The 9999-nt window shown below is 32.4% G+C and overlaps 1 long non-coding RNA gene across 1 annotated transcript; it reads right to left on the bottom strand.

The window, feature by feature from the left end:
* Positions 1-624: 624 nt before the first annotated feature.
* On the bottom strand, positions 625-4250 carry LOC143051130 (uncharacterized). Its single transcript, XR_012970611.1, has 3 exons — positions 4060-4250; positions 2433-2531; positions 625-1889 (listed from the first exon to the last, which is right to left on the bottom strand). It is a non-coding gene; the product is annotated as an uncharacterized LOC143051130 (long non-coding RNA).
* Between the last annotated feature and the right edge of the window lie 5749 nt (positions 4251-9999).

The following is a 9999-nucleotide window of genomic DNA, read 5'->3' as shown; positions in this document are numbered from 1 at the left end:
CAGAAGTGATAGTTTATGTAAGATTTGATAACTGATTCATTTGTTGAGTAATATCTTCGGTTAATATAATTAATAAACCATACTCCCTAGTTAAAAGTGGCGTTTAAACAACAAAAATCAATCAAATCCCAAATTGAACTATCAAGAACAATGAGACAATTGGGTCACTAGAGGAGCAGAAAGCGTTGACGCTTCTTAGTGTTTTAGTGCCCTATCATATCGATGTTGTGTTGTTCCTATTCTATCGATAATGCTTATATCAATCGTATCGTGGTCGATTTGTTATTGTCTTTATATTATCGATATTATTGTTTGGTCGTTCCATTCGTTTTACCTGTTTTTAGCATTGATATATTCGGAATGTTGTTGAGGTCCTTCACCACAAGTTTATTATTTTAGAAAGACATTTAATGGTATATAACCAAAGTTTGTACATAAGGATGACGACGTATGAAAAATCGTGTTCTTTTTTTCGTATATTTCAAATAAATATCGAAACGTTTGTTATAGTGTTGGTTTATGACTTGAATCCGATGTTAATGTATACAGATCGTTCTAGTATAATGACTATATGAAATAAACACTTCAATTTTCTTCTTTAATCTACCTGATATATTTTTCACATTTGTAGGATTGTACTTCCCTTTATTTGAATTGATTATGCTGAACAATCTGTGATGTTCAATTGTTGACTATATATGTGTCAACTATATACTGATATTGCCTTGTGGACTTTTCTGATACATTTATCTTCGTGTTTGCTATAATCATCTTCCTGTTTGTCTTTACTTTTAAACCATTTTATACAGGTTGTTTTATACCATATATCTTTTAAAACGTTCGGCATTCTATTAATATCAATATCATCTTTTACCACTACTATAATCATGTTATGTCTTACATTGTCCAACGCATATGTACGAGCAACTTCCAGTTCGAACTCGCCCCAAGTGCTCTCGAGAAAATGCTCTGTTATAATAAAAATAACTTTACGACTTTTACCTAAAGTGTGATATATATTATCAGATATGAAGGCGCCAACTAAGAAGTCCTTTTCGTCAAATGATATGCTGTGGCCGAAGCTATGCAACTTGTTGTAAAACTTTAAAACCCAATCGATGTCAGAATGGCTATATGAAATAAAAGCGTCGAATGTATAAACTTGCCCCTTATATCCTTTTCTGCCAAATGATTTCAATTTATGTACAATTGCATAACATAATCTTGCTTTATGGCAAATATATACACCTATAATTATGGTGAATATAAAGTAAGAAATAAACATGTACACAACTACTTGTGAATCGGTCTTGCATCTGGATGTGCTATTGGTATTGGATTCGAAAGCTGTCCGACTCGTGTTATTTATTGCAGAACATGGAAACATTACTTGTATTTTGTTTAAATCTTCTTGTCTTTCTATGTTAATAGAATAGCGGCTACTCGTCACCATCGACGTTTTCGCTTCATAAACGGATATGTCTTTCAGACAAGTACTGCAGTAGAGACCCCATAAAGGATGGGCTAAATTATTGTAGCAACCGTCCATATCAGTTATAAAATACGAATAAGCTTCTCCACATATTAGATTTGTCCTTGTATACAAATTGTTTTTCTTCTCCATTCAATATTTATTTCGTCATAAATGTCTAATATTCCTGTCATGTTCCATAACATCTGATAACGGTTAGTATCAATCTGTGTTTTATTGTAATAGTAATGATAACTGATAAATGTAGTATCCGTGTACTTTTTCCCAACCTTTGCCATATAATAGGTAAAGGGGGAGTCATATTTTGTTCCTTTTACAAGTCCATGTCTTTCTATCTCGTGTTTAGAATTTAACATGCCACAGTCTTGCCAGTTTGGTGTGTCTCTCAACAATATACCTTTAACAAGAAAATAAAAGATTTGTATACCGATAGTAAGAATGTAGCAACAACAAATGCAAACACAGTTAACCAAAAAATAAATTGTTGTGTCGTGCTGTCTAAATTCTTGTCATTCATGTGTTGAGTTATATTGGCACATTCATTGAAGGATACAACCTTATATATTGGCTTTGTTTGCGTCAAATTCTTTTATTATCAATCATTACTTGTGTGTGTTAAGCCTAACTCTGACTTTAAAACAAAGAACGACAGTTAAACAGTTCTGTACCTCTCTTTTTGGGATCCAATAGATTACAAGGGTTATCCTTGACCTTAATTCGACCATCAACATAATCATTGCCGCAATTGGATGTCTGTTTGGCTATACGGGAGTGTCGTTTATTCCGATACCTCGTATGCAGATTTTTAATTGTTTATGACATGTTTTAAAGAAACTGATTTAAAAAAAATCATCTTCCTATATCTATATACATTGTTTTATTGTACGAATAACTATCTAGATAATTGTTATAATAATTGCATATGCATAATATTTCTTACTATTGCTACTAGCGTCAGGAAAGTGGGAGTCATCTTTACATCCTTCAAACTCTTGTCGATTGATTGACATCTCACAGTTTCGTCGACCTGACAATATTTCTATTAACAAAAACAAATATTGTAAGAGAAAAGTATAAAAATACAAGAACTTAAGACAAAGAACCCTTCCAAAATATCAAAATTAGCCATTTTACCAAAATAAAATAATATAAAAATAATACGGATAAACCTGCAAAGCAATACTCCATAAGTTATAAAATGTATATATTGCGTGCTAAAATGGAAAATGGCAATTGTTATATTATAGTTCGTGTCTGTATGTGCTACATTTAAGTGGTGTGTCTCTGTTGTGTCGTAGTTCTCCTCTTATATTTGGTGTGTCTACCTTAGTCTTAGTTTGAAACCATTTTTTTTTCTCAATCGATTTATGAATTTCAAACAGCGGTATACTACTGTTGCCTTTATCTAAACTAGTGACTTCACAATATTTCAGATTCATATATTACACGTGTTTTAATTAACAAACCTCTCTGATAAGAATTAACAGATTTGAAATTTCGAAAGGGCATACAATACAGTAGCATGTACCGTCAACCTATAAGTAACGCTGTGTTTGGGAAGAATTTGCAATGCAAAATTTTCATCAGTTTGCAATGTAACAACAAGGAATATGCCATGATCGTTCATATTACATATTTATGTTCATTTTCTTGTTATTCATTGGTTTATTTTGTCACGTGTGTTCTTATAATCTAATCGGCTATTTTGAAAGTGTTTGCAATGGAAAAGAAACATCAGTTCACAATGTTATAACAAGAATTACGCAATGATATTTCATAACACATATTGTTTCATTTATTTGGTTGATTCTCATTGGTTTAATTAACACGTGTTTCCAAAGAAATATTTTACAATAATTTGATTTTGGATAATAAGACAATAACAATCTAAACCAAGGAGTAAACAAAGACTCACAAAACCAAAGGACATTTACATCAACAGTTATAAATAATAATTAAGAAACATCACGAACTCTACTAAAATAACGGATGTAACGCGTCTTCTGTTTGGCTGACGTTGTTTTGTTTATCAGATCATATACATAATTTAGTCATGTGATCGTGTCTTCATCAACGTTTTTTCATGGTTTACTCCGGTTAAAAATGGAATTTAGAATTGAATTATAAGAAATGACTGTAATATTTTTTTTCTGTCTATTCGAAATAGCATAAAAAATGTGGAGCACATTTTAAAATAACCCGCTATGCAGGTTATTAAGTGCGCACCACATTTTTGATGTTATTTAATCATACTAGACAGAAAACATATTACAGTCATTCCCTAAATGTCAAAACAGGGACTTTCTATTTAGTCCGTGGTCAAACAAAGACAATTTCACAATGGTTTGTATATTTTGAGGTCGATAATGTTAGACAAAAAAATCTCCACAACAATTTGAAATTATTCGAATGAATTTCATATGATCTGAAAAAAGACATTTCACTAAATTTAGAAAACAGTGCAAGACATACTCGTGTATCTCAATTGGAAAAAGGGTAAAAACAGATAATACATTTCCGATTTCAACAAACAAATTGAAATAAAAATGAGTAATTGAAATCCATACCATTGAATAGAATATGATCTCCTTTAAACGCCATGGTCACAGCAACACACAAGATATGCAATACAGTTGCAAACATGCATGTCATCAGAAAATACCTCCGTGATTCCATTTTGTAGAGAGACTAATATAACAAACAGGAAGTGCATTCCGAAACTTTCCGGCTTTTTGGGTTAATATGTGATAAGAAACTTTTTTGAACAAGACATACATATCCAATAATTGATTGTAAAACGATTACAAAATACATAGGTAAGTTTTACCTGTTGTAAACAAAAGTAAATAAAACAAATGAATGGCTTAAAGACACTGGGATAACATAAAATTTTATCTTGATGAACATAAAGATATTATCGTGCTGAATAATTATGCAAAATATGATTATCTTGACATTCAGCATAAGTTAATAAATATTATAAATATACTGATAATTATAAATAGATAACAACACACTTTTCAGCAAAATTATATCAAGCGTGGTAATTAAGATTAAGAGATTTTAGGATCGAGAACTCAGTTACACCAATGTATTATCGTAGTCGGCTTTTCTTTTAAACAACACTTGCTCTAGTCTACCATTTTCGTGTTTAAATGGTAAAAGGAAAATAGCGTATAGTTAGTTAACATATCAATGATTTTTTATTTCTGTTGACTTGTTCACGCTTATTTCCCTTTGTGCTGTAATAATCCTGTGTGGGGATACGAGAGGCAAAATATTAGGAACTCATCAAATTACATCCTTTAATGGCGCTTGCAAAACGAAAAACAGACAGTACCTGTGATTACGATTACATACATGTATATAACAACATCGTATACGGACTGTACAGTATTTCCGGAAACGCGGATTCAACCCCTATATATATTACAGTGCAATGGACTGTGAGTGGTATAAATGTCGTTCACAAATGAATCAGATCAAATATCCTTAAAATGTTTTAATTCCCCGTCACACTTAGTGCGGTGACTGAAGGCAGATTTTTTGGAATTTAATCTCCCCACCGAACACACACCTACATAATATATCATTGGAAAGAGGAAATCGTGTACTATAATAATATGCCTGTCGTCAGGACTTGATATGGTCACATTTTTTTAAAATTGAGGTCAAAGGTCATATGTAAAAATCTGTGAAAGTTTGCGAGGGTTTCAATTTTGACATTTTTTTCTATTTCTAAACTCTACCTATATACAAATGATACTGTTTTGGCTTTAGTAATGTTTGTTTTTATACATAAACCTTAATCATTGATATTTTTTTATCAAAAAAAATCCTAAAACGACGTTTTATAAACAAAACTTCAAAAAATCAAGTTTTCAACCTATAAAATGTTTAGAGCACCTTAACCTTATGAAAGATATCAATTTCAGGTAAAAATCAAGTGTCATGCAGGACAATACTTTAAAATTATTTTTTAAACTATCATAGTGGGTGAGTCATCAAACCAAAGCCATAGAACACTACAGTCAAATATGACCTCAAATTGAATTTGCGGATACTTCAGTTTTTTTTTTTATAGATTACTCGTTGCTTTTGGGTTTTTTCACAATTATTACTGCTACCATAGTATTATCTTTTGTTGTGTATTTAACTCTGGTTAATATCTATTACAATAAAGGTTTTGTAACTATATCCCCCCTTTTATCCCTTGCAACGTACCCCAAACTTCAAAAGTATTCCATATAAAAAAGAAGATGTGATATGATTGCAAATGAGACAACTCTCGAAATGAGACCAAATGAGACATAAAACAATTAAAGGTCCCGTACGGGCTTCAACAATGAGTAACATTCATACTGCATAGTCTTCAATTCCCGAAATGAATAATGTAAAACAAACAAAAAATCTAACGACCTGATTAATGTACAAAATAAATAAGAAAGAAGCAAATATAGTATATAGAAACAAACGACAAACACTGCATTACCGTCTCGTGACTTGAAACAGACAAATACAGATATTGGCGGGGTTTAACTTTTTTAAGGGCACGCCAACACTCCCCTAACCTCGGGACTGGAACCGTGTGTACCAGTGCAACAAGCTTTATACCAAATCAACCGTTATCTCCATCATCTTCATTTTCATCAACCGTCACAAGACATGTTTTAATATTTCTACACATTTCACTCATGGCCACAGGTCTGCACATGAAAGGTTCTGCTCAAAGCAAACACGGTATTTTGAGTTTTTCTTTACAAGTACAGACAAGATAGTGTAGGAAGTCCGAAGACATTTGTTCCTAAATAAAATACCACTGAGCCTCATACCATCCCTATCAATTCATCCAAGATTTTAAAAGAGATCTAAAAGGGGTTTTAGGAAGGTGTGATGACATCCATATGCTTGTCTGCAAAGATGCTGGGGAAACATTATACGAGACGTACACACTATCTTGAATTCGCTCAATTTCATGGTTGGCAACACATTAGATAGCGTCGCACTTTACTTTAAGTAGCATAAAATCCATTGGCATTCAATGTTTCAACAAGGTGTTTTGAACCAAACCCATGGTACATTTGTAAGGCCAATCCTAAATGAAAAGGAGTAAAACAAAAACGATTGTCTCAACAATTGCTTAGCATTTCCACAATTTCTCTGATGCCATTTCCTGAGAATAGTCTTGGCTGTGTGCATTTTCATTGAGTAAACATAGAATGAATTGCAATAAATACGAAGGCATTGGCTGAATTAAGAAGGAAGAGACAATTCATCCGAAGTTGGGTAGTCTTCTTTAGAGTTTCGATGTCTTTTCTAAGTAAACTTGCAGCGGAATGAAATATCTGTCCGTTATTTGTGTCTATTACAGTTGACATTGAGATTTTGAGTTCAGTTTTCAATTGACTAGAAGCTTATATGGCATCTTAAATAGTTATTTTGCTACTAAATATTATGTTATATTTGCCTTGAACTTGTTGCAGTTGTTTGACAACTGAATTTCTATAGAAATAAATTAGTTTGGACTGCATTTTACATGTAGAATATTTTAAATTAGAATCAGCCGGAAGAAATGATTTATATTTATCGAGTAACGGTGTCATGAAGAATGACCATTAAATCATTGTCAATAGCCAAAATAAAATTACTAAAAGCAGTATCGTGTTTTGAGATATCTGCTTGCACGGGTTTGAATTTTTTTTTTACGTTTTTAGCAAATAATTTGTAATGCAACCAAAATGACAGAGTGATTGAAGTTTAAAAGATGGACGGAAAACTATTTCAACTTTAACTTTATCTGACACGAATAAAACATTTTAATACGCTCATCGGATTCAAACTTGAGTAATTTTTTATCTTTCTAAAATGTTTTGTTGCAACAAAATATACAAGCGCTCCAGTTTAACGACTGCATTCTAGAACGTTTACAAATACCCGAAACTGAGGGACAACAGTCAGGTAATTGTATGTCGTCATTAAATATTAGACTAGAAGCTTCCCCGCTCTAAAAGAGGGAAGAAATATGTTTACTTGTGTAAGTTTTGTAGCATGAACGATGATAAACTGCCTGCACGGAGTTCTTCAAATTAACAGCTAGTGCATGAAACAGCGTGATGTTCACCTTATCCAATCTTCTATGCAATGCAGATACAAAAATTGACTTCCCTAAACTGGTAAATTGACTCAAAATTTCAATCGAGGTTTTTTTTTCTGCATGAAATGTAACGACTTTTGTCTTTTTTTTTAACTTAATGGAGCAAGTTGCAAAGGACTTGACATATCACGGAATATTTACTGCAACTATCCGTCAATTATTTTGATTTTACAATAAGACTTTTCTGACAAAGTATATTTGATGTTTTATAACGAAAAAACATAGAATATAAACATATACAAACAAAGTATGTGGCATATATCAGTGCACTTTAATTGAAAATATGTTTTATATAATAGCGAAAAAGGTATAATTTCATATATCATTTGAGAGCAAATTATTGACTAATACACAAAATGTGACGGAAGGCAAGTGTTGAAATTGAAGATATTTACTCCATTCTTTTTCCATTGATTTCTTCAGGTTTTTTTCATATTTTGGCTCCGAAATTTTTATCACTAATTAGTTTTATTAAATATTATATGCTTAAAATATTATGGGATAATTTTTATTACTACTATAAAGAGAAAACTAAAGTTTGAGTCTGAATTTGCAATTAAAATTACTTCAATTTTGAATAGTCTAAACCTCGCAAATTTTATAGATTAGAAGAAAATAAAATACTGAATGGAATGTTTTGACATATAAAAATAACTTCAGGAAAAACTATTTCAATTAAATGTAAGCAAACATACACATTTTTTCATTTTGAAAAACGGGGGTTGAAACTCTCCAATATACTACCAGTCATTAAAACGACTTTTTAGAAAAAAGTGACCGTACGAAATTCTGACGACAGGGTAAAAACTAAAGACGACATATTTGTCTTTAAGTTAAGACCATTTTTAGCCGTGTGTTATTTGGGGAGATTAAACTCGCGATCTAGACGACTTTTTACACTTCTGTCACCGCACTAACTAGACCACCATCGCAACACGTTCATCGTGATTTAAATGAATTCAGATCATTGTGAGGTCGCGGTATGAGCGGCATAAAAATGTTTTTTAGTTGTTTTCATGATGCTACTACGTCCTCGTTAAGCTTCTATATAGATCCCGCTACGAATATACCACGTTCTCGGTACGATTATTCTGTGACCTCCCTACGAATATCATGATCTGAGTTCGCTTATCAGGTTCTCCTTACGACTATACCACGACTTATCCGATTGCAACACGATCTTACCACGCTTCTATAACGATAATAGCACGGTCTTACCAAGATCATACTATGAACATACCGCGATTTTACTACGCCCTCAACAATGAGGTCAATATCGTGTTCCATATAAAAACTGTTCCATTCCTTCTTTTTATCATTAATTCGTATAAATCTCGCGGAAGCAACACAGTCATGTCACCAAAATCTATCAGAACTCGTGGGCGTGGTGGCAATGGTAAAAGTAGGTAATGTACAATTTGAGCACCATAATTTACACTACTTCAATTGTATTTAAAATTTGAAAAAATAAAGCTGTATACCTTCTGTGGAACTATGACTTTACAGTAAAAATAAAGTACTTCTTAAATACTATAAAAGTATGATAGAACATTGCACTGACAGTCCAATTATTTTAAAAGAACGAGATAGGAACAAAATAGTTCTGTACCTACTACATATCAAAAGTATAAAACAAATACGTATAACCAGAAGTTAAAATCCAGGGTCCGTATGCATAAAACCATTTAAGTTAAGAAATCTAATCGTAGTTCCAATTCATTGCTGAACATGTTGAGAAAAAAACCTGTCCATTCGGAACAAATATTCTCTAGAACAAAACCCAAACCATTTTCAAAAATATTTTTGAGTTTATTAAAAGTTCGGAAATATTTCAAATTGTCTAGATAGCAAACCACGATCGCACACACATCATCATCTAGGTAAAATTCTTCCCCTTTTTTTAGCTCACCTGTCCCGAAGGGACAAGTGAGCTTATGCCATCACTTGGCGTCCGTCGTCGTCCGTCGTCCGTCGTCTGTCGTCGTCGTCTGTCGTCGTAAACTATTTCAAGAATCTTCTCCTCTGAAACAACTGGGCCTAATACTTTCAAACTTTAACTGAATGTTCCTTAGGGTATCTTATTTATAAATTGTATCCGAAGTTTTGATCTATCAACAAACATGGTCGCCATTGCTAAAAATAGAACATAGGGGTCAAATGCAGTTTTTGGCTTATAACTCAAAAACCAAAGCATTTAGAGCAAATCTGACATGGGGTAATATTGTTTATCAGGTCAAGATCTATCTGCCCTGAAATTTTCAGATGAATCAGACAACCCGTTGTTGGGTTGCTGCCCCTGAATTGGTAATTTTAAGGAAATTTGCTGTTTTTGGTTATTATCTTGAATATTATT

The sequence above is a fragment of the Mytilus galloprovincialis genome, chromosome 11 (genome assembly GCF_965363235.1).
Source record: "Mytilus galloprovincialis chromosome 11, xbMytGall1.hap1.1, whole genome shotgun sequence".
Taxonomy (NCBI): Eukaryota; Metazoa; Mollusca; class Bivalvia; order Mytilida; family Mytilidae; genus Mytilus; species Mytilus galloprovincialis.
Note: the sequence above shows the minus strand (reverse complement) of the source record. Positions and strands in the feature narration are given on the sequence as shown.